Genomic DNA, 23,257 nt, shown 5'->3' on the forward strand with positions numbered 1-23,257 from the left:
AGTTAATTGTTAAATGTTTTAAGTTTCTCAGTTTCAGTTTCTAATATGATAATATTGATAGATACAACTTATATAAACAAGAACTCTTTGGGGTCTTAAGTTATTTTTAAGAGCGTAAATGGTTTCTAAGGCCAACAAAATTTGAGAAACAAAATTTAAACAAATACTTTAAATATTTAGAATTAGATTTTACTATTACCTAAGAGATGAAAGGTAAAGAAATAGTTATAGCACAATTTTTCTTTCTTTTTTTTTTTTTTTTTTTTGGATAAAAAGACTGTTCTTCCTTTAAAGCTCACATTCAAATGAGCATAATGAGTTTTGTGTAAATTATTTGGAATTTCAACCCCCACACTTACATACTATATAAACTTGACCAGGCTGCTTACTCTCTCATTGACAACTTTCTCATCTGTAAAATGAGAATAATAATAATAATAACAATAATAATGTCTATCTCAACAGTTGTGAGGTTTAAATGAGATAGTCCAAGTAGTTGAACACAATGCCTGTGACTGAACAAGTACTTGTTGTGTTGTTATATATATATTTTTTTAATTAAAAAAAATTTTTTTTAACGTTTATTTATTTTTGAGACAGGGAGAGACAGAGCATGAACAGGGGAGGGTCAGATAGGGAGACACAGAATATGAAGCAGGCTCCAGGCTCTGAGCTGTCAGCACAGAGCCCGACGCGGGGCTAGAACTCATGGACTGCAAGATCATGACCTGAGCCGAAGTCGGCCGCCTAACCGACTGAGCCACCCAGGCGCCCCATTGTGTTGTTATATTTTGAGGTTAACTTCCTCCTTGATTTCATAGTAACAAAATGTGAACAATACTTTGCATATCTTTTGAAGTTTTTAAAAAATTTTTAATTTAATTTTTACATAAGAGAGAGAAAGAGAGAAAGTGTGTGTGCGAGTGAGGGAGTGGGCAGAGAGAGAGAGAGAGAGAAAATCTTAAGCAGGTTCCATGCTCAGTGTGGAGCCCGACATAGGGCAGATCCCAGAATCCTGGGACCATGACCTGAGCTGAAATGCAGAGTTGGGCATGCAACCGACTGAGTCACCCAAGCTCCTCTCTTTTGAAGTTTTTAGGTATCTAAATAAGCATATTGGACAACATAATCCAAATATTCTATTACTATTGCTTCATCGATTTGTAGAGAAAAATAGTTAAAGGGAAATTTGATTGGCTTTTACTAAGGTTGGCAAATAATCTTTTTTCCTGCCTTTGAGAAAGACTGTTTTCTGAACATCGTCAATGTTTTAGTCTTATGATTTAAAATAATTTTTGTGCTGCATCCTTAAAAATTTTTTTTTAATGTTTATTTATATTTTGAGAGAGACAGAGACAGAGACAGAATGTGAGCCGGGGAGGGCAGAGAGAGAGGGAGACACAGAATCCGAAGCAGGTTCTGAGCCCAAGTCAGACGCTTAACTGACTGAGCCACCCAGGTGTCCCCGTGCTGCATCCTTTTTATTAAATCAGCCCAGCAGAAGGATTAGTATCTTCTGATATATTGGTTTATGCTTTGGTGTAATTGAAGGAAAAGTGTTAAGACATTGAATAACCTGCCTTTTGACACAAGTCAATAAATAAATATTCTAACATAAAGAGAAGGGAATTAGCTCTCTTTGGGAGTAGGCTGTGTTACAGGAGATACTATGCAGTTACTTGCAATCTTCTTACATCCTTCAAAAGAAGAATTTATGAGAATGAGTTAGGTAGAAGTGAAAGTTGAACCATATAAGGTGCAATTTTTATAATCCTAGGATTATTCGGTATATATGTGAGGTTGAGAAAGTTTATCATATATCTCTGAATAATCACAAATCATAACTGAGAAGTAGACAGAAAGCTAAACTCAAGTCCCTTTCTACATTCACATAGTCTTATAAATGTAAATATTTAGCTTAAATCATTGAATAGCATATGCTTCTTTCCATTTAAAAAAATATTTATTTATTTTTGAGAGAGAGGGACAGTGGGCAGGGGAGGGGCAGAGAGAGAGATTGAGAGAAAATCTCAAGCATGCTCCTCACTGTCAGCACAGAGCCCAAAGTGGAGCTCAATCCACGAACCATGAGATCATGATCTGAGCTGAAGTTGGACGCCTAATCTACTGAGCCGCCCAGGCACCCCTGAATAGCATGTTTACAACAGTATTAGTGAGATATGCTGCCATATTTCCCTCTTCTAAATTTTTATATTTTTACTGAAAAGAAAAAAAAGAAACAAAAATCAAACCTTTTTAGCTCTAAGAAGTTGTAAAAGTAACAAGAGAGTTAGTTACGATTTTTCAGTTCCTTTTTGGCATTAAGAAAATTAGACAGCTTTTCTAGGGGTGCTTGTGTGGCTCAGTAGGTTGAACGTCTTACTTTGGCTCAGGTCAAGGTCACACTTACAGTTTGTGTGTTCAAGCCCTGCATCAGGCTTGTCTTGTCTGTGCTGACAGCTCAGAGCCTGGAGCCTGCTTCAGATTCTGTGTCTCCCTCTCTCTCTGTCCCTTGCCCCACTCACACTCTGTCTCTCTCTGTCTCTCGAAAATAAATAAACATTAAAAAAAGAAAAGAAAATCAGACAGCTTTTCTAAATGCCTTTAAAAAAGAAAAAAACCAACACAGTCATTGATTCACTTCCCTAACAAGCTTTCAGTTTACTGGAAAGATACAGAACAAACATGATGAGCTCAGCAGATTTTAAAATCCTAAGCCTATTTTCTAATTGTACAAGCTATATGTCTTTTATCATTTAAAATGAATGACAAAAAAGCCTATATAAAATAAGGCATAGAAAGGGAAGCTTTTTGTGTTTTGCGTACCAATATCTACCAAATCTAGGAAGACACTGTCAGAAAAATAAGGGAAAATGGATCCAGAATTTCCCACATTTGAAGTGTAATGTACATACCTTGAAAGAAGAAAAAGCTAAAAGAAATGACTTTAATTGTGTAATTTGTATCATAAGGCTTACAATTCTCTTAGTGTCTCATACCACAGACCCTGTTACACCTTAGCAGAAGAGTCCAAACGGTGATATTTACATGTTTTGAGCTAAGAGATCACCAATTTTATACACTGCAAGTAAGCATGAACTTTCAAAAGTCCATGATGCGTATAACTTACATAAGCCAATAATTTAAGACTTTTGTCTCTTCAAAATGTTGCTTAACAGTCAAGCTAATTGTGCATGTTGAAATTGATGGGCAAGTGCACGTCATAATTTTAAAATAGCTTTGTGACTTAACTGATCATTTTTGTTTCTTTTTGTGAAATTTTTAGTCTGAAAATTTCTTTCTGTGAAAATTTCAGTCTGACTGAAAACCCAGCACTAGTGCTTATTCTAACCTGCCAGCCCACAGATTTTGGCGTTACGATGAAATATGTTATAAGACCTTGCTTCTGGCTTTATATTTAGCTTATTTTATTTCGTTGGCTTAAGTGACTACATTAGTTGTTAACAATGAAACTTAACTCATATCGGGTGAGGGTGAGCTGGGGACTACATCTGGGACCTGTTACAACCTGATGCTGCATGGGTTTATTTCAACAAGGAGACACATTTAAACTCCAGCTCTGATTCAGAAATGATTCTGAATTCAGTTATTCTGTAGCATTGGGACCTTGTCCATGTATCAGTTATTACAAATCTTCCTCCCACATCTTGTCTTCCCAATTGGAAATAAGCAAACTTTGTTTTTATCAGTCTCTAAGTATTTAAATTTGCATATGGCACCCAAAAAGCATTTTGCTTTGCATTTGCAAACTTCGGCTTCATTAAAAAAAATTTTTTTTTCAAATCATGTGTCTTGTGAAGAATTACATGGAGAACATTTTGTTGTTAATAGTCATTTAAATTATTTACTGGCTTTTTTTCATTTCCCTGGAAAACACTGAGAACGTTCTCACAATGTGTCTGGCTTCTCTTGGAAAATCATGTTGGAATGTGAATCCAAAGCATCAGAATTTGTGAAAGCAGAGTGTTTTCCCAAAAGTGTCAAGCAGCCAAATGGTACCAGTTTCAAGAATGATGCCAGAGTCTTTTTCAGAAAGACGGTTTTTGTTTAAATCCCTGCTTTTTGTCTAGTATCTGTAGTTGGTCTATTTGTCCCAAAGACAAAGGTCCAGAAGCACCTGAAACGTCTTTTACTTCCTTTGGAAAGTCACCTGACATTTTGCTGTAATATTTTAATTGTATTATATTATTTATTTATCTTATTAAATCTCTTGTTGATCAGACATAATTGAGGGAAGATTCATATTTTATAAAATAGTACATATATTTTAGACGAATAATATCTTTTTACTCAATATCTTTTATATTGATGTGTAAACACAAATGTAAGATATCAAAGACTAGGTTTAGGTTGATTATTATTTATCATTTTTCATTCATTCATATATATATTTATTAAGCATATACAAGGTAGTTGCTAGATTTTATGAAGGAGCGTAAAGATGAATCAGACATAAATCTAATTTCATTCCCCTCTATTAAAAAGGTAATATTAAATAGATAGCTAAATAAGAGAGGGAGGAAGGAGGAAGGGTGGATGTGTGAAGGAGAGAGAGAATAGCAGTGATAAAAACCAATGTGGCAAAATGTTAACAATTGGTGAATTCTGGACAATGAGTATAAAGGAGTTCTTTGCACAATTCTTATAACTTTTCTGTATGTTAGATATTATTTTAAAAGAGAAATTTATTAAGTGTCTATTCTGGAAAAAAAAGTAGATGAAATATCTAAGGGACTGAGGTTTGGGATGTCTAGAGTCCTCCTCAATGATGGGAATTGCATCTCAAATCTTTTTTACCTCCCTACTGTTTCTAAAATCATTCTTTCAACTTGGGAGACGCTCAATAAATGTATAAACAGTGAGTACTTACTTTTTTATTTGAAATCTTAATTTTCAGGCCAAATTTCTTCAGATCAAGCCATTAAACTATTGTAAATGCACATACAATACACAAGAGAAAACATGCTAGAGACAACTTTGAGGCTGGAGCTTAATCTTTCTCATCTTTATACATCCAGTGGAGACCCTGTGTGTAGTAAGTGCTCAATTCCTATTTGTTGGCTGTATGAATGAATAAACACAGACTGAAACACTTTTGCGCCAAAGATCTTCAAATTGATTTCTCTTATTTTGCTTCTCACACCAAGGCTACACTGACCTTCGTGAGGTTGAGTTAGCCCAGAGTGTTCAATCTGACACATAGGATTCTTTACGACAGCTTTTCTAATTAGAACTGCAATGTGCAAACAATATTTAGGAAAAGGTGTACAAGGATTTGTCAACAGGAGAGTAGATTTAAAATCTGGAGAATATTAATGGTCAGCTAATATATTTGGCATGTGGTTAAATAAAATGTTTTATTGTGTCTCTTTAAAATCAAAAGCCCTATATTATGTATATGCTTTTCAAATGACATTTGAATAAAAATGTAAAAGGCATCTAAAGAGATGAAGGGCACTTCTGGAGTTAGAGCTCTCAGGTTTGATAATAACATTTTGAGTAATCTAAATGCATACCTATTATCACTTAAGTGAGCACTGATGCTGCCAATGGATCTTATACAAATATTCAGATTTTTGTTTTCCTCGTCATTCTGAAGGTTATCTCCCTGGTCGCTCTGAAAATCAGGTGACAACCATTTCCCATGATGCTTTAAGGGCTGTCAAACTGTCCATCAAGCTGTCACCTGACCAATCGTTCCCATGGTTCTTTTAGACTTCCAGTATGATAAATTGAAAGGCACTATTATCTGTCTGTTGTGAAGAGGAACTGTTTGGGCTTTGATAAGATATCACTACTCCCAGGTGAGAGGCGGCTGACAGCACATCAAGGCAAAACAACACGTAGAAACACCGAACAGGGGAGCACAGGTTTACAAACATCTGTTGTCATTTATTACTTTTCTTTGGGCTTAAGTTTCTGACTCATCCTTAGATAATTCAAGAACAGATATTTTGCTTTCTAGCTTGCAAGCAACAATTGCTGCTCTTTTCATCTTGGGAGAAAAACCTAGAAATTGAAAACACAACCGCCTTTTTCATGCATGGCACACAAGTGTTCTGCCTCGTAACCGACAAGTTCTGTGATGTCATCATTTGCCTTTTTAGAAACGTATTTGAGAATAAGTATATTTAACTATGATAAATAGTTGGGTGTGGGGGGCCAAATAATAAAATTAATTACCTATGTCTTAGAGGTTATTATCAACTTACCAATAGACAAACAATATGAACTAGTTTAAGTGTTTGCACATATTGGTTAATTTATATTTTAGTATTGATGATGAGGTTAGTAAGTCCAACATTTCATGAGAAATAAAGTTTGTGATTTATTATGACAAGCCTCACTTTTTAATTGTTCTGAATTGTGCTAACATAAACCTCAAAACTTGAATTTATACACAAGAGACATGAATAGAGGAAAAGACATTGCCCTCAATGGATCAATGGTGTAGTCAGGATTGGGATAAAGAAAACTGTTTGTAAAGGTTGCGGGGGGAGGTTGTGAGGTAAAGCCTTTCTGAGGAAATCTTTCTGAGAAGTGGGAATAATTTATTAGAGCTAAAGAAACAGTTTTACATTTAGGATTTAATCTTTGGACTTAAATATCCAAGTAAGTGTCAACAGAAACTTATTAAAAGGTATTAAAAGCTGGATACTTGAATCCTTACTACATGTAAATGTAATTTTATTCTTTTGAAGTTACTCTCTTTTTCGTGATTTGTCTTTTTTCTTTTCCTTCCCTTTGACTTTAATGATACATGATGACAGGTTTCTTATGTGCCCTGTGCCCTTACATACTATCATTATATGAGTACCTGAACATACCCTTTGGAGACCACTCAGGGAAAAACAATCTGTTGTTATTTATTGTGGAATAAAAGTACTGTAGTTGGTTGCTAACATCACCACCTTGTGTACAAATATTTTTTTGCACGCAGTTTCCTAATGTCATTAAGCAGTATTGTAATTTCATTACATAGTAATGTAGCACTTCGATTAGAGACAACATTTAAACTATTTTGTAATTCAAAATCTGAAAAAATAAACTATGGTTTATTTTTAGTCCTTTGTAACTATTTAACCACCTTACACTCTTCTTCACTCATGCAAGAAGCAAAAATGCCCCCAGAGTCCTCAAGGACAGAATTTGTCAAAATGCTCTCTAAAACAATGGCCAAGGAATTCAGAGTAAAAAGGAAAAGAAAGAATTAAATTTCCTGAATATTCATAATAATACCAACAGTATGTGCATTCAGTGCCTACAGTCTCTATTGGTGAAACTCCAATTTCAACTTTTTTCCCTAAGCATTCTTAGCTCACCCAGTAGGCTAATATTGGAAATTATTACTTACTTGAAAGTATCACTTTGGTCTCTATCCAAAGACGAGGGGAACCTTTTCATGAGGTTCTGAATATCAAAATTCTTTTTCTAGTGGCTTCTGGTGTGTGAGAATCCCATAGCAAGTTTTACAATTTTCAACAGTCCTTGGAGATCAATGAAGTAAGCTGATTGGACTCCATTACTTTTCCAAAAGGACATACCTTTTGGTCTAATGAAGGAGGTAGTGGCTGGAGAGGAAAAGACCAGAATATTCAATAAATTCTGTGTAGGTCTCAAAGGAGACAAACAAACAATGCTCCTTGTTAGTCTCTCTCTCTCACAACAAGAATTCTGATAGATTTCTAGAAAAAACTATTTCAATTTGGATTTTAGTGTTACTTCTTTCATAATTTCTCATTCCCTCTTTCGGTATCTTTAAGTGATCTTATAATGTATTACCTCACACAGTAGCTAAATAACAGTTGTTATAAATGGTTGAAAGTAGAATCCAGTGCTTCTTTCACTTCTAGAGTTTTCCTACATAGTTTGATTATATGGTAAAAACTTTAAAATGTTCCTAAAGATCCTAGGCAAAATATAACAATCTAAATTTGGTGTGTGTGTGTGTGTGTGTGTGTGTGTGTGTCTGCCTGTCTGTGAGAAACTTGGGTATTTTTAAATGGAAGTTCAGGGGCGCCTGGGTGGCTCGGTCGGTTAAGCGTCTGATCTCGCGATCCGTGAGTTCAGGATCAGGTCATGATCTCGCATTCCATGAGTTCGAGCCCCGCGTCGGGCTCTGGGCTGATGGCTCAGAGCCTGGAGCCTGCTTCTGATTCTGTGTCTCCCTCTCTCTCTGACCCTCCCCTGTTCATGCTCTGTGTCTCTCTGTCTCAAAAATAAATAAACTTAAAAAAAAATTTAAATGGAAGTTGACTTGACAAGCCTAAGAAATCCTGCTACATTAATGGTTTAATTTTCTTCTAATTTTGACTTTAACCGGATTTTCTAACAAGAGACTAAGAAAATCTTGGAAACATAGGTAGCTTTGGCCAGATGAATTCGGGGGTATTTTTACAATGATAATTTTTCTTGTAAATTTAGCAGCAAAGTCACAAAGTAAGTCTAGATTTCAGTACCTCTTACTTGAATTCTAAAACTTCTGGTCAAATCTTTTAGCTCTGGTTTCTGACTAATATTACATGGGAGGGTTATGAAGAGGAGATGGATTGTCTCAAGATTATTTTTCATGATGTTTTCTAAATTGTAATCATATTAACGTTATATTCATTGATAATCTCATTTACAAAGTTCAAAAATGATTTCTTTTGTGTCAACAACTATACTATGAGGTAGGTAGGGAAGGCACCCAGTTTCACAGATGAAACTCTTCTTCACTGAGTTGTGAATCTCTCTTCACAGAGAGATTGAAGAGTAGAGGCATGACAGGGAAATGCTCAAAATCATATAGCTGTTAGTAGCAGACCCAGTGAAGGACTCAAGTTTTCGGATTCTTAGTTCGATGTTATAGTCCACCCTCACACCGCTCTTGTCTTTGGAGACAAGAATAGCACTTTAAAAATACAGCTTTTAGAAGTGAAGGCCATTTTGGTAGATGTTTCCTCATGTTTGGTAGAGGTTTCTTCCTGTAGAATTCTGTGCTGAACAGTCACCCGGTGCAGTGCTGTCAAACGCGAAGTAGGGTTATTGCTGACTCCTTATGTTTTCAGAATGAAACACAGTCATTACAGTAGGCTGCTTTATTTAGCTTTGACAAGCAGTAAATGGGTACATATTTATATGCATGGTAAGTATGTAGAACTTGTGAGATATCTAATGATTTTAAAAAGCACAAAATAAAGTTGTTAAAAATGTGCCTAAAAGGAATGAAAATCCATAGGCACTTTCTGATTTTACTTAATATTAAACAAATGTTTCAAGCATTGGTGTTTAAAAGAGGCCAACCACTAATGGTCTTTAAAGGGAGAAAATGAACTTGCAAAAGCTTCAGATGTTTGGATGTTTTCCCTTTATGTTGTATCTACTTAGGTCAAGCAGTGTGAATTGAATGAAATCGAACTGAATAAAACTCTAATGTAAAACTGAGATTCATTAAACCCTTCACCTTTTTTGACCAGTTACTTGTATTTGTGAAAAGCTGCAACAGAAATGAAAAATAATGTTTTCCTATTCTAACAAAAGTGATATTTTGAGACTACAAAATAGGATAAAATAGCATGTATATTATTAAAATCTCATTTTAATTTTTTTTAATGTACACAGAATAAACTAATAGTACTTGTGGAAATCATTTAACAATTTCTCACTTTCCCCAAAAGATTCAGTTAATGAAACAGACTTCTGTAGGACGAAATACAGCTAAGTGCTCTCTTTGGCAAATGCTCCAACTTACTTCTATGCTTGAATTGACTACACCTATCACTACCTGGAAAAGAAAGAAGTAAACAGTGGAATGTGATCTAAGCTAACTTTATATCCCAAACTCAAAATCATAACGATAAAGTTCTTTACAATGAGGAACTTTGTGAACTGAAGGAAGGGGCTATAATTTCTTCCCATGCCATCCAGCTCAAGAAATGAAGGGAGAAAATCATTCTCTGTTAGCCTCCCGTGTAAAATTTCTTTTCTTATCATCCCATCTCGTCATATCTTTCTGCAGTTTGAATTACCCTCTTTTCCACAGACTGGTAAGGCAGTGAAAGGATGTTTGTTCTGCTAATTAACTTTATTACCCTGATAACTCCCTGCAGCCTTTTACGAAAACAATTACCGTTACTCCTTTTTTCCCCCACTGGCAAAAAAAAAAAAAAAAAAAAAAAAAAAAAAAAAAAAAAAAAAAAAAAAGGAAAAGAAAAAAAAAAAGACTATTAATTAGAAACGAGGCCCAGGTCCCTGCCATGTTATCCTGCCACGTTCCCAGGCCCTCGAGCAGGATAGCATTACATTGTCAGTAGTAATTTAGCTCTCATCTGTCTCTGCTAATTATTGTCACATTCATCAAATTCATCAACAAAAGTGCTCTCAGAAGGATTGCATATTTGCAGTTAATACAGCATAAACTGGTATTACCCATCACCACATTTGTGATGATGAGAGGGACACAACTTATTCATCCCTAATTAGAGCAAGCTGGGTAATTAATTATGCATTCCGCCTTATTACTTCTGAGTTCCCAGATATTGTTTGTCTAAAAAGGGGGAGAAAGCAGGAGAGAGAAGCCTGAAAATGCAAAAAAAAAAAAAAAAGGGTGATGTGTTTTGTCACATGCGCTATGCCATAATTCCCACCTGACAAACTAGCTGAATCAGTGGAAAATTGCGACTTGTCAGCAGCAGAATAAACTGCCGTAATAGCTGATTAATGATCAGCACCTGTGACAGGTGCTGTACGGGACTGTAAACTTGGTTTGATTAACAGTCACTGGACGAATAAATATTAGTGACAGTCAGCGGAGAGCAAGTTTGCTTGTTTTCTTCCCTGTTAACAAATCGCACACATTAAAGTTATTGATATTTCTGTCTGAGACACTCTATTTTTTTGTAGTTATCTGGCAACATTGGCAGTGAGTTATAATAGATTGTTTCTGTTCTGCTATTTTATTTCAGAACCTAAAATTGTATTTTGACAAAATGACCTGTAGGGGTTTAAATTTACCAGGTGTAGAAGAAAAGACTAAAAAGTGACAGGATTCACACTTGCTTTAATTTATGCTCACCTGCTAGTAATCTCTGTGTGTGTACATATACACATACATACATATATTCATTGTATCCATTTACATGTATGTACAATCACTATTAAGGAATGTTCATAGTAAAAAAACCACATACATACTTTTAGGGTATGTGATGTTCACTTATTTAAAAAAATGTTTTTAATTGTCTTTTTTTTCAGAGCTGAATATTTTTCTGAAACACTGGCAGCGTGATTTCTCCCAACCATGTGTCTCCATCCCAAACTGAAAAGACCATCTTCCTGAGGCAGCTATTCAAAACTGCGGCCAGCTTGACTGCTTTTCTTGAATTGATGAGTTACGAACAGATTGGTCAGAAAGCGATACCTGTTTGAGCTGACTGATTATTAACCAAGAGTCAAATTATGTGCCTAGACAAAGTGTGAGTTATGGGAAGAACCCAGGCTCTCTCTCTCTCCTTTAGGTCATAGTAAAGGGAACCATTGACTTCACTGTACTTTTGGATTATGCAGGGAATGGTCAGGGTTGTTTTGGAATCCCAAAGATCTACTTTCAAACTTTGGTCCTACTGAGGTAGCTGTGTGAGTTTGGGTAAGTTATTTAACCTAATTTTTCAGCTTCTCAATGTAAAATGGGAGCATTTCCAGTCTATATAATAGTGTTATTGTGGGGATTAAATGAGATAATGTAGGTAAAGCACCCTAGCACAGTGTCTAGCATGAAAGTGCTCAATAATTAACAATTATTATTAACACAACCGTTTAAAATTTGAATAGTCCAAGTACCTTCAGTTTGTTTCACATAAAAATGTTTTAAGAACAACTAATGATCCTTTTTTCCTTTGCACACTCCAAAATAAACAAAACAAAACTTAATGCTCATTTATCCCTCAGTGAGAACTGAGAAAAAATGAATAGTGTGCCTGGATAGTAGATATCCCAAGGTGCTACTTTGAGTTATTTAGCCGCTTCTCAGAGGCACAAAAGTCAGAATTGATGGGGCAGGGCAGAGGCTAGAAGAGGGTGGCCTATTTCCCTCCAAATCTCTGTAATAATGTCTTCAAAAACTTCTGGGGTGATGGTAGAGACAGATCTGTGTCATGTTTACTTAGAAGAATCTCATATTCTGTAGAACTGAAATGGTAAAGCACCAAGCACAAACAACAAAAATAAAAATAACATCAGAACAAATGCATTTTGGTAATTTAGTATGTATTTATTTTGATATTAGCCATCTAACAGAGAATGAAAGTGACAAAAGAACACAGAGAGACAGTATGATGCAATTATAGTTTTTGAAACAGTGTTGAGAAGTAATAAAACTGTCATATTTCGAGGACATTAGGGAGTATGTACTTATTAGATCCCATTCAATCAATATCTAAAGCCAATTTATTTAGGTTAAAAAAATAAAGGAGGCTTACAGTTTTAGTTGTATGTATACTACTCCTAAGAAAATGTTGGAAGTAGTTTTCACAAAGAGTCAGAATGATTCTTTTTTCTTTTTAAAAATTTTTCAATGTTTATTTACTTTTGAGGGACCAGGAGCAACAGAGAATGAGCAGGGGAGGGGCAGAGAGAGAGGGAGACAAAGAATCCAAAATAGGCTCCAGACTCTGAGCTGTCAGTGCAGAGTCAGATGTGGGACTCGAACCCACAAACTGTGAGATCATAATCTGAGCTGAAGTCAGACGCTTAACCGACTGAGCCACCCAGGTGCCCCAATTATTTCTTCTTTTAATAGTGTACCTAATTCACTTTTAAATTTTAAAAGGGTGTATTATAAAACTTTCAGAAAAAATAGCAATGTTTAATACTAAAGTGTATCACTCTTGTTTGGTCATCACCAAAAACAGTTTTGTTTTTTTTTTTTCAACCACCACACACTGGAATAATCTGGAAGAAATTTTTTTAAAATAAAGTTATCAAGAGGCACCTGGGTGACTCAGTCAGTTGAGCATCAGACGCTTGATTTCGGCTCAGGTCATGATCCTAGGGTCAAGGGATAGAGCCCTATGCTCAGTGTGGAGCCTGCTTGAGATTCTCTCTTTCCCCTTGCCCTCTGTCCCTCTTCCCCACTTGCACTCTCTCTCTCTCTCTCAAATAAAAAAAAAAATAATAAAAATAAATAAATAAATAAATAAATCAGGACTCTCCACCAGATTCTCATTTTATTGGTCTTAGGGAACCTGGTGGGCATTGGCATGTTCAAAAATTCCCCAGTTGATTCTGATATATATCCAGGATTTAGAACTGGAGATAAACACACACAGTTAAAAACTTATGTAGCAAGATTTAATGCATAAAGTAAAAATTCTTTCAGACTAAAAGAACTAATATTGTGAAGTGGATGTCTAGAAATTGAAGTGTATCACACGTGCGACCTTTAGTGTTATCTGAAGTTACTACTTAAAGAATCATGTTGGAAATACTTTTTAAAAGGTAATCCAATCAGAGAGAAAAAGATCTAAAAATTCAAATGGTAAGAATGATATTCTGAATTCACCAACTCACTTCATATCACTTATTAGAATTGCAGGGTCAATTGCCTTATCTCATTGGGAAAAAAAACAAAAAAACAAAAAACAAAAACAAAAACAAAAAAAAAACCATTGAAGGTGGCCAGACCATTTCTGTGGCTGACTGATGAACTAGATGGTGGCAGGGCTGACTGGTGATTGTGACATGCTTCCAAACAGATATCCTGCTACATAAATGGTGACAGAAAATCAAGAGACCAGAATATTCCTGCCATTTGGCACATATAAACATGGATTAAAAATCAGCTAATAGGCACTCTGTGTGCTTCTGTCTGTACTTTGTTATGTAAGCTTTGGACCATTCTTGTTGCATATGAGTGCATGGTTGTAGGACGGTTCATTGGTTTATCACTTCCTCGTTGCTTCTCATGGTCAGATCACCCAGGCAACCACATAAAATAAATTGGAAATGGCCTGTTTGACTAAAACACTGATATTCCAGATTATTAAACAGTTCCATTAGGGAGGTAGCTCATTCTGTGAACTTCTACATCCATGTTCTAGAATTCCTATGTTTCTATAAAGTCTTAATTAAAAATTTTAATTATTAAAGGAGTGAATTATATTTCATCAAGCTTGCTCAAAACAAAAAAAATAATGCATCTCTGGTAATTTAAAGAGGAAAGTCTTTACTAAATTAAAGTATAAAGTCTTACTTGGCACATGGGACTTTGGGGTGGGTCAACAGGGAATGCCTCACTTCAAAGAACAACTTGATCCTACTGAATTTTTCATAGTCCAGAACAAGGATAGGAAAACAATGGCCAGTGGGAAAATCTGGCCTGCCACCTATTTTTCTAAGGCCTTGCAAGCTAGGAATGCTTTTTACATTTTTAGGTGATTCAAAAACATTTAAAAAATATTTTGTGACATGAAAATTATACAAAATTCAAATTTCATTGTCCATACATAAAAGTTTTTGAAACATAGCCATGTTTACTTATTTTCATATTATCAATGGCTACTTTCTTATGAAAATGGCAGAGTTTAGTACTTGCAATAAAGACTGTACATTTTGCAAAACTAAAATATTTGCTATTTGTCCTTTCTAGAAAAAGTTTGCTTGTCCCTACTCTAGAGTAGTGCTTCTCAAATTTTAATTTGCATACAAATGTAGGATCTTGTTAAAATATAGATCTGATTCAGTAAGTCTACAGCATCTGAGATGTGATTCTGCATTTCTAATAGGCTACCTGGTGATGCTGATGGTTTGAGAACCATACTTGAGAAGCAAGGCTATAGAACATGACCTTCACTATACAGGCTCACAAGACTGATGTCAGTCTGATCAAGAGCCGATCTTTCAGGGATGGACTCATTAACCTAGTTCACAAGACTGATGCAGAAACCTGGAAATCTAATTTACTAGTCTGTAAGGAGAAATATGATAGGGACTGATCCAGAATCTTCTGTCCCTATAGACATGCTACCTGAGATGCTGAATTAGAACAGAAGTAAAAGAAGGGACAGGAAACAGAAGGAGATGGCTATGTGTTTAGATTATTCAACGATTTCAGACGAGTAGAGATTTGCTAGCTCACTGCTACTGGCACCAGAGTAATGGTTTTATTTTATTTATTTATTTATTTATTTATTTATTTATTTATTTATTTTCAGAGTAATGGTTTTAAAATGTACCTGGGATTTGTTTTAATCAGGTAGGGCAAGACACACAGATACGGAAGTGATGTTATGAAGGAATAAGATCCCTAGAAATAGGAGGCATAGCATGCTATGCAAGGGGGGAGCAGCACACAGGGAGGGATTAGGGTTGGTCAGGAGGCAGAGGCAGCAAGGGAAAAACATGAACAAGGGCCTTTATTATGGTTGTTTAGGGTATGGAAGAGGCAGGATAAGCAGGTTTAGGGTTGGTTTGTTTTAATAATTTCAGCAGGCTCTGGGGTTTAGGGGTATCTCTTGGGTCTGGTACTGAGCCCTGGAGTGATTAGGGCAGGTGGATAGTGGCTCAGAGTCTAAAAGCTAGATAAAGGAGGGATTAAGGGGTATGGGCTTTGATTAGGTTGGTTTGCATATGAAAGTATAGTCTCCTTGAGTTGTTTGCACTCTAGGAATTAGCTAGCCCTGGGAAGTGTCCCCAAGGCCCCAGACACCAAAATACCAGGAAATACAGAAACTAAAAAAGTATGATCAGTAGTGGGTCCTTGGACCAGGGCACCTTTGTCTAGGATAGTTGTGGGATGGACACTGCCTATATATACCTCTTTGTTTATTTTCTGTTTTTGTAGTTGACCAAACTCTTTTCTAATTGACACATTCTTCTGTCAGATCTGCTCATTCTTTTAGGTTATGGAGAAGTCCTTCCGGTCTGGGCATCCTACAACCTCTTTTAATTGATTTTGTGTGTTGATGATCAAGTTTGACATGGCTCCAATCTAGCAGATGTTAATTACCTAGTTTAACTTGGACAACGGGATTATTTTGCTCACTACCAAGTTGGAAAGGGACCCGATATAGTGCCCAAAATAGACAACACCATATTTTATATAACTTTGACTTAATATGACTATTTATACACTTGTAACGCCCTACCTCAGACTATGGAGCCCTCAGTCTTTTCCAGATTGGTAATGGTAACACTTAACTGCTGTATCTGAGTGGGGGTCATTTTTTATGACTCTATGATCACCTGGAGGATGGAGGTAACATTGTGATCATCTATAAGCTTCTGTACTGTTCCTGCTTTCTGCATAGAGATGCCTACAGGCCAGAGAGAGAAAAGTTGTAGCAGCTGTTCTTTGTGCAATTAACTGCAGCATCTACAGGCTGGTTTTGAGTGATCTTTCTGGGAGTCCTGCCCTTGCCACTCTAGCCAAGGAGAATTAATTGCCTATAATGGTAGTAACTTCATTCTACCTCTCATTTTCATCACACAACAATTCCCTAGTCTTGGTTCACTGTTTATGATTATCTTACAATATTATGCCATGCCATTTTAAAGGATTTCCTTGCAAATTTCATTTTAAATATGTCATAACTCTAAAATTACCAGGAGTAGCACTGATAGAACAAGATCTGTCTCCTCATACTAATTACTGTGTGACCATGGTCAAATTACTTCTTTTTGGCCACCAGTCTCCTCATCAGAAATAGAAAAATTTTGGATTATATGATTTCCACAAACCCCTCCAGCTTTAAAAAAAACTAAGCTCAACTGGAATGTTTCTGTAAAATATGCATAAAAATGGGTTTATTTCTTTATTGCCCCACTCTTGGCATATGCCATATGGTAGTCTGGACCTCTATTTAGCTTTAATTTCTTTTTCCTGGTGTTTTTGTAACTTGTTTAAAAGTCTGTTCCCAATTTTCTTCATCCAAAAAGGAAAAAAGTATAAAATTTTGGGGGCAGTTATCTTATTTGACTTTGTATTCCACAGCTTTTGTATAAATAGTCCATATGATAGATGTTGGCTGAATTACATTAACGTGGGAGTACCCTGAAAGCAAATTACTTTGGGGTAAAGAAATCTTAAAAGCTTGAGAGGCTGTAGCCTTGACAATAAAGCAGGACTTTGACAAACTAGTTGACTGGATGTGTGGCAACTGTTGGCATCATATTGCAGTAACTGCAGTTTATAAAATTATAAAATAGTTTTGTTTCTCTGGAAACACCGAAAGAGTAACTTGACTTTAAATTTCCTAATGGTCCATTTATTTCTGATGATTAAAGTGATTTCTGATAGTTCTCTAATTAGGTTCTATCTAAATCCTGTAAGGATGAAGGAAATTTTTGCATTGAGATTGGAATTTTCACATTTTTCAAGGATGGTAGGAAGGAAGAAAGTCCATCCAGAATAATGCCACTGCCATACTTATATATGCTTGGTGGGATCAGAAAAAATCTTCAGAAATGTATTTTTCTCCTCTTAATGCATTTCCACTTATGTGCAACGATTTTGATCAGAAAACTAAAATGTAGCAGCGGGTGGGAAGGGGGGAGGCACTGAATATAGAATTGGTGCCAACAGATGCAAAAATGCCATGGAAATCTTTGGCCCAGAAATAATAGCTTACCAAAATACACACACACAGTTGTTGGACTCTTGAACAGATACACAGCCGTCTGTATAGACAACAGTGCTGTTGGCCAAGAGTCCCGGAGACAGGCCAACCTCCCATCCAGATGCCACTGCCAGTGAGGAGCCATTTGGCATCTACTTCTCTGGCTGCCAACCTTCTTTCCCATTCTCTGGCATGAAATTTCACAGGGGCTGCTCAAGGAAATTAAGACTCTGAAGAGTTCTGTATTAATATGCTGTAACAACGCAGTGCCACAGGAGCCCTTTATGCTATTTGAATGTTTTATCCCTTTATTTTTTTTTAAGTGTCAAAGAAACCTGATTTCTATGTATTTGCCTACAGATAAATGCAATTGCTTTGGAAATTAAGAATGATGTATTTTGATTTCTGCATGGAGCCAACCTTCCCTAACCCAGAAATAAATACCTTGAGGATTTTTAAAGCAAAAGCAATTTGAAGCACACAGCAGAAAAAGGAAGAAAGGAAGGAAAGAAGGAATGAAGGAAGAAGGAAACAAAGAAAAGAGGAAAAAGACACAAAATGTACTGATCTTTTGGGAGAGTAAAAGCAATTGCTCACATCTCTTCAGCTCTAGCAAAGTGAACGCTAAAAAATCTACTGGTCAGGAGAATTTAATAAGCATAATTTTTTCCCAGTGAGAATCAAATAGGTATCAATACACTTCCACAATAGTTTGCATGTGACACCAACTTCCCAGGGGGAAAAACAATCAGTACAAGCACTGTCTTCTCCCCTTGCAATGTCATCAAATTCCAATTTCTGCTTATGTGAGGTTGTACTTAGCACTAGCACCATTTAATACTTCCCAGCCCTTCCGTGAGAAGATTTACCCACTGCCTGCTTAGCCCCTCCCTCCCATCAGTGGGGCGGGCAGCCAGACAACCTGCTGAAAGAGCTGGCTTTTTTTTTCTGCAGTTACTTAACAAGAGCAAAGTTTTAAGATTCATCTGATCAAAGGGGAGACTTATCAGAGGCATAATCTCTGATGATTTTGATGAATTCAGAAACATGTCATAGTTCAAATCACATATTTTAATTTGCACAACAAATGGTACTTTTAAAGTTCTGTAGTGTCAAAATAAAACATTGAACTTCTATTTCATGCTTCAAGAGGAAAGGATAAGCATAGAGGTCGGCTTCCATGGCTTATCCTGCCTCTGCTAGCTAATTTCGCACAAATGTAACACTTGAACTGGGGAAATATTTTTTTGTGGGTGCTCATATTCTTGCTCCAATTTGTTCACAAAAGTACAATAAGCTCTTGAGATTGGCTTGTTAGAGTTTTAGTCACAGAGTAAGTGACCTTAAACATATAAGAAGCAATGTTTTCCCTGGATACTTTCAATGGGGCTGCCATACTAACTTTACTGGAAGCAACATGAATTGCTCTCAGACCTCTAAGTATCATTGACATTGATAAATCATCGGCAGAGAGACATGAACAAATGAATCAAATGCTCATCATCGCATTCAGGAAAGATAAACATTTTTACAACAAGGAATAATATATCAGGCAGCCTACTTATGTAATGCTGTGTTGCATAAAGATTTCTTGATGAGCCATACAAAACTATCCAGGTATAAATTGTGTGACTGATGCATGGAAGAGACAGCTTAATCATAAAAAAGCATGTGGCCAATGTACACTGTAGAAAACATAATATTCCATTCCCCTTTTGACAAAAACAAATCTATACAGTCATTAGAGTCAAGTGTAACTATTTGTTTCCCAACAGTACATTAATATTAATAAAATCTTCCATTTTTCTATTGTGTAAATGTGATGAAATTATTTTTGACTGCATCAAAGTGATGTTTAGAGAAAGTTCTTCAATAATATATAAGATATGTGGTTGTGTAGCAAAGTAATAGCTATATAAACATATGGAAAATGGCAATATTAGTTGTCTGATATTTCCTTAGGATTTACTAATTCACCAACCTAAACGAAGTCTGCTGCATTTACTTCATATCATCTTCTTTTATGATTTCACCTAGCCATAGATTTTAGAAGAAAACCAATTGCTATTTTTCTCCCTACATAATTCTTTACTTTTTGTTTCAAAGAAAGAACATGACTTATTTTTCTTTGGGAACGGTAATCACTGCAAAAAGCATCTGTCCTCTTTGTAAGTTGAGGAAAGAGGTGAAATTAATGGAAAGACAGATATTCTTTTTCCACCGACTGGTAAGAGTAGCAGCAATAGTCAGTGCTCCCTTTTCTCTCTGCCTTTTCTTTATCTGCCTTTGTGTACCAGCTTTCTCTTTATCCTTCCGTAGACCATCTGTGTGCCTACAAACATCTAGAGAGACATCAGCAGATCCCAATAATGGCTACAACACTGCCTGGCCTTTCATCCCTGAATGAAAACTCCAAACTCTGCCAGGACTGCAAATCGTCTTCCTCACATACACGAGCTACCTGAAAGTCTTACGATACATTTTGTATTCTCAGCGGCAAGTTATAGACCTACAGCAATTATTCGCATATGCATTTTTATGCATTTGTCTGAATGTTTACGACAGCATGTTCAATTATGTTCTACAAACACTAATTTTGAGGAATGCTAACAATTTTAGTACATTTGTTAAGCACCTAGTATGTGCTTTACATGAATTTTCTCATCGAATGCTCACGAGTGGTATTAGCATTATTTCCATTTTATGGATGAGGGAAGTGAGGATTTGAGAGGTGGCATGACGTGGCTAAGCAGTTGAACTGGAATTTGAATCCCACAGTCTGACTCTGGAGATTACACCCTTAAATGGTACAGCAAAACTGTTAGGTAAAAAAGGATGTTGGGGTCAATGAATTTGGAAATACAGAGCTAAACTAAATTGAAAAACTTCTTTCTTGCACAATTTCTCAGTCAGTCATTGAGTCTCTAAGGTGAAATATAACACACAGTATTTCCTAAACTTACCAAACCCCATCGATCACTCAAGTGCTTGGAGCATGAGTGCCTAGTTTCAGATGCCAGTTTTGCCACTGGCTATGTTTGTAACCCTGAGCAAGTGATTTAACTTATTAAGTTACTTAATCACCAAAAGAAGATTGAACTATATTTAGCAAATTGTACCTACCAAGACAGAAGAATGGCCAACATGTCTCTGAGTAAATTTTCAGAAAGACTGGAAATGGGATTTTTCATTAATATTCAGGTTAGTGAATGAGAAATATTTAACTAACCGGAGTGTCTTTTTTTTTTTTTTTAGAACAGTTTAATTAACCAGTGTTTGACTTTTTCTTGAGACCTTTCTGATTTAAAGTTTTTCTATCTTTTAAAGTTTTTCAGGTATTTACATTAAAAAGGAGGTAATAATAATTACAATCATGTCCTAAGTAATTAGTGCTTTTTATAATAATAATTTCTTTGGATGTTTGTATTATTTACTCTAGTTACCTTTTCATAATATTAAATATGGGCTTTTTAAGTGTGTGCATATATACATATATATATATATATATACACACACACACACATATATATACATATATGTCTATACACATAAAGGAGTAGGGCAGAGTTCACTAAACCTTATTGGTATTTTTTTCACAGTGCTACTAGGCCAAAGGAAATATTTAATAGTTTCATTTATTAAGCAGTAAGGTTCCAAAGAACTTAATAAATATTTATGTTTTAACAACTTCTCAGCCTTTGCAAAAAATACTACACATAAATTAAAAGAAAAATATTTTTATTTTATTCTTTTATACATTTTTATTTATTTTTTTTAAGAGAGAGAGGGAAAGCACAAGTGGGGGAAGAGGGGCAGAGGGAGAAAGAGAGAGAGAATCTTAATCAGGCTCCATGACCAGCATGGAGCCTGACACGGGGCTTGATATGAAAGACCGTGAGATCATGACCTGAGCCAATATTAAGAGTCAGTGCTCAACTGACTGAGCCATCCAGGCACCCCTATTTTTATTTTATTCTTGAATAATCACAATTACTTCCTAATGGGACATGTGCACCTGTTGGCTGCTATAAAACTCCTCAATCTTTGGAATCAGATTGGTTCCCATCTTTCCTATTTCCTGTTCCACATTGATTTTAGTATGGTACTTGCTTTTTATCAAAGCAAGCACAGAAAACTCTGCTTTGCAAAGATATGAGGTCGCCAAATGGGAAGCAGAACAATCTAATGTTGAAGCTATGGACCACCTAGAGCTGGTAGTTTGCACTGTGTCTGTATTTCCCCCCCAAATAGAAAATATCCTACAGTATTCTCTGTGAGTTCACTAGGGCACTCTGAGATACTGTAGTGCATAGTTTGGGAATTATGGTGTTAGAGTACTATATATGATATCCTATCTTTTAACATAAAAGTATTTAAGTATTTAAAGTGTATTATATATGCATCTGTGTATGTGCGTGAGAGAGAAACCCTGTTATTTAAAAATCAAACTGACTGTAGCCTTTTCCATTTTTGAAGAAAGGTGGCTTAATTCAGATGAGGAGAGCAAAACATCTTTAGGCTATTCTTTTCCCTTTTTAGTGGAGGGAAGAAGGAAGGGTGAGACCCAGTAGAAGAATGAATCTGTTGATATGCAATGGGACACCAGAACCTAGTTTAAAATAGACTAAAAAGAACTGAACTGCTCTGCATAACAAAGCAAGCAGTGGAGTGAAAGTAAGAGGGGGATACGCAACATGATAGGAAACAAGATCTCCAATCAGTACAAATGGCTGAGCAGATTTTTTAAGAATAGTGAAATCTGATATTCTACTTTGTTATGTTACTGGGTTATGAACTCAAATCATCTCCCCAAAGTTTCAGTGTAGTTTGCTCCATACACATGCCTTATGTGAGTGGGTTTTTTGGTGAAAATCAAAGAGGGCTGAGGTTTACCCATGGATCAGCCCAGAAGAGACACTAGGAAGTGGTGATGTATGCGTGACATCGAGAACTCCGTGGGGATAGGCTTTCAATGTCAGAAGTGACCATAACAACCCACTCCCCAGGAATACCCAGAAAGCTTGGGTAGGAGGATGGGAGGCTTGACAAGAGATGTTGAGAGGCTCGCTTAAGGTTTGGTAGATCATGAGACACTGAGCAAGGGCCACAGCCTGGGGATAGAGGGAACACGTCATTAACGTAGAAACTGTTGATCTAGTAGGAAGAGCTGAGATTGGAGACTATCTTTGGTGAGTCAAGAGACTCAGTTCCCATTGGAGGGCCAGCACAAATGTGTCATCTAGATCCATAGGCAGAAGTGGCATAAATCATGACATAAAAAAAACAGAACTGTTCAGGTTAGAAGCAAAGATTTTATACCAGATACTTGACAGAATCAGAGTGATTCCTTCCTTTTACTCAGCCTAATTTTGGTACTGCTAGATAAACAATGATGCAGAAGTTTCACTACTTCAAGAGACCCAGACATGAGGCAAAGAGTTGTTTTACAATAGTTTTTCTCCACTCAAGACATTATAATATCCAAAATCCTTCCAGGATTAAAACAACTCAAAAACTAGGCAGTGAAGGGAACTTCCTCAACATGACAAAGGGCATTAATGAAAGCACCAATGGCCAATATATTCAGTGGTAAAAGACTAAAACTTTTCTCCCTAAAGATATGAACAAGATAAGAATGCCCT

The 23,257-nt window shown here is 36.1% G+C and overlaps 1 long non-coding RNA gene across 2 annotated transcripts in view; it reads left to right on the forward strand.

Annotated features, from left to right (window-relative positions):
* LOC125921155 (uncharacterized) overlaps nt 1–23,257 on the forward strand; it is a 36,111-nt gene that overhangs the window by 840 nt on the left and 12,014 nt on the right. The window contains exon 2 of one of the 2 annotated variants that reach the window (XR_007457314.1): nt 11,257–11,647. This is a non-coding gene — a long non-coding RNA (uncharacterized LOC125921155). The remainder of the gene's footprint in view (nt 1–11,256; nt 11,648–23,257) is intronic. The other variant, XR_007457315.1, reaches the window with a different exon arrangement.

This window comes from Panthera uncia, chromosome C2 (genome assembly GCF_023721935.1).
Source record: "Panthera uncia isolate 11264 chromosome C2, Puncia_PCG_1.0, whole genome shotgun sequence".
Lineage (NCBI taxonomy): Eukaryota > Metazoa > Chordata > Mammalia > Carnivora > Felidae > Panthera > Panthera uncia.